Here is a 2,500-nt window from a genome sequence, read left to right as displayed (position 1 = left end):
GCGCCTAATTTTTTGTCACAGCTCCGGCACCTAATATTTTGTCACTCTGGGTCTCCGACCCAGAGAGCCTCCGGGACCGCCCCAGGACCCCCTGCCCGGCTCCGGGGACCCTCCCCGGGCCTGAGGGACCGGCTGGACCCGGGAGGGTCCGGGTCTTCTCGGACCTCCGGGGGTCAGGAGGGGCACTCGGTCGCCTGGCCTGCCCGACCGAGGCTTGCGGCTGGCCGGGCAAAGAGCACCGTGATTCGCACCCTTGAGCTCCAGTGAAACCCCTGGAAGACATAAGCCCGACCCCACCGGGGCTCGACTTGGTACAATTTTCGCGCGACCTAATTTTTTGTCACTCAAAGGGTTTGGGCGCCTAATTTTTTGTCACAGCTCCGGCACCTAATATTTTGTCACTCTGGTTCTCCGACCCAGAGAGCCTCCGGGGCGGCCCCAGGACCTCCTGCCCGGCTCCGGAGACCCTCCCCGGGCCTGAGGGACCGGCTGGACCCGGGAGGGACCGGGTCTTCTCGGACCTCCGGGGGTCAGGGGGGGCACTCGCTCGCCTGGCCTGCCCGACCGAGGCATGCGGCAGGCCGGGCAAAGAGCACCGTGATTCGCACCCTTGAGCTCCAGTGAAACCCCTGGAAGACATAAGCCCGACCCCACCGGGGCTCGACTTGGTACAATTTTGGCGCGACCTAATTTTTTGTCACTCAAAGGGTTTGGGCGCCTAATTTTTTGTCACAGCTCCGGCACCTAATATTTTGTCACTCTGGTTCTCCGACCCGGAGAGCCTCCGGGGCGGCCCCAGGACCCCCTGCCCGGCTCCGGGGACCCTCCCCGGGCCTGAGGGGCCGGATGGACCCGGGAGGGACCGGGTCTTCTCGGACCTCCGGGGGTCAGGGGGGGGCACTCGGTCGCCTGGCCTGCCCGACCGAGGCGTGCGGCAGGCCGGGCAGAGAGCACCGTGATTCGCACCCTTGAGCTCCAGTGAAACCCCTGGAAGACATAAGCCCGACCCCACCGGGGCTCGACTTGGTACAATTTTCGGGCGACCTAATTTTTTGTCACTCAAAGGGTTTGGGCGCCTAATTTTTTGTCACAGCTCCGGCACCTAATATTTTGTCACTCTGGTTCTCCGACCCAGAGAGCCTCCGGGGCGGCCCCAGGACCTCCTGCCCGGCTCCGGGCCCCCCCCATCGGCCTGAGGGACCGACTGGACACGGGAGGACCCCTTGAGCTCCAGTGAAACCCCAGGATCGACCTCATGTTTTGTCACTTGAGGAAGAATCTTCAGAAATAATTTGAACCCTAACCTTAAAACTTACCCTAACCCTCTAACCCTAACCCTAACCCTAACCCTCTAACCCTAACCCTAACCCTAACCCTAACCCTAACCCTCTAACCCTAACCCTCTAACCCTAACCCTAACCCTAACCCTAACCCTAACCCTAACCCTAACCCTCTAACCCTAACCCTAACCCTAACCCTAACCCTAACCCTAACCCTCTAACCCTAACCCTAACCCTAACCCTAACCCTAACCCTAACCCTAACCCTAACCCTCTAACCCTAACCCTAACCCTAACCCTAACCCTAACCCTAACCCTCTAACCCTAACCCTAACCCTAACCCTAACCCTCTAACCCTAACCCTAACCCTAACCCTAACCCTAACCCTCCAACCCTAACCCTAACCCTAACCCTAACCCTCTAACCCTAACCCTCACCCTCACCTTAACCTCCTGCCCGGCTCCGGGGACTCTCCCTCGGAACCAAAGAGGGGTCCCCGACCTCCAGGACCAAGAGAGGGGGACAAGGTCAAGAGCTCAGTCCGACTGAAGACACCTCCAACTCGGACAGCAGGCACCGCCATTGGCGCCCAGCAGGAGCAAAACTAACAAACAAACCAAAAAATTAAAAAAAAATAAAAAATAAAAAAGTCATAATAATATTAATAATAATGATCCAGCAAATAAAAGCTTACAGCACCCGGTGTTCCCAGGCGGTCTCCCATCCAAGTACTCACCGGGCCCGACTCTGCTTGGCTTCCGAGATCCGACGAGATCGGGCACCCTCAGAGTGGTATGGCCGTAAGCGGAGGAACCCGGCCCCGCGCTCACCCTTAAGCCTACTACCGACCCCCTACGTAAGCACCCATCGGGCCGGGGGTTGTGCCCAGGGAGGCACCTGGCCCCACGCGAAACCACCACCACCACCACCACCACCACCACCACCACCACCACCACCTACCTAAGCACCCTAACCCTGCCCGGGGTTGAGCCCCCAGATCGGGCACCCACTTGCCGGCATGCCCTTAAGCACAGGCGCCTGCACCACAAAGCACCATTCGTGCCCGGGGAGCCCAGAGTTAAGCCCCAGGCTTAGAGATTGAGCCAGCCCGCGCCTCAAGTGCTCCGCGCCCCTGGTCAGCCAAAACGGAAAGCTGGCCCCGATGGAAGGAGGAGCCGAGTCCGACTCCGTCGGTGCTTCAGCCAGCCTGCCGACAAGCCA

The 2,500-nt window shown here is 60.0% G+C and overlaps 1 non-coding gene across 1 annotated transcript; it reads right to left on the bottom strand.

Moving 5' to 3' along the window:
* Positions 1-1,966: 1,966 nt before the first annotated feature.
* Positions 1,967-2,085, bottom strand: LOC128751890 (5S ribosomal RNA). Its single transcript, XR_008413385.1, has one exon. It is a non-coding gene; the product is annotated as a 5S ribosomal RNA (ribosomal RNA).
* Between the last annotated feature and the right edge of the window lie 415 nt (positions 2,086-2,500).

Source organism: Synchiropus splendidus, unplaced genomic scaffold (assembly GCF_027744825.2).
Source record: "Synchiropus splendidus isolate RoL2022-P1 unplaced genomic scaffold, RoL_Sspl_1.0 HiC_scaffold_49, whole genome shotgun sequence".
In the NCBI taxonomy this organism is placed as follows: domain Eukaryota; kingdom Metazoa; phylum Chordata; class Actinopteri; order Syngnathiformes; family Callionymidae; genus Synchiropus; species Synchiropus splendidus.
Note: the sequence above shows the minus strand (reverse complement) of the source record. Positions and strands in the feature narration are given on the sequence as shown.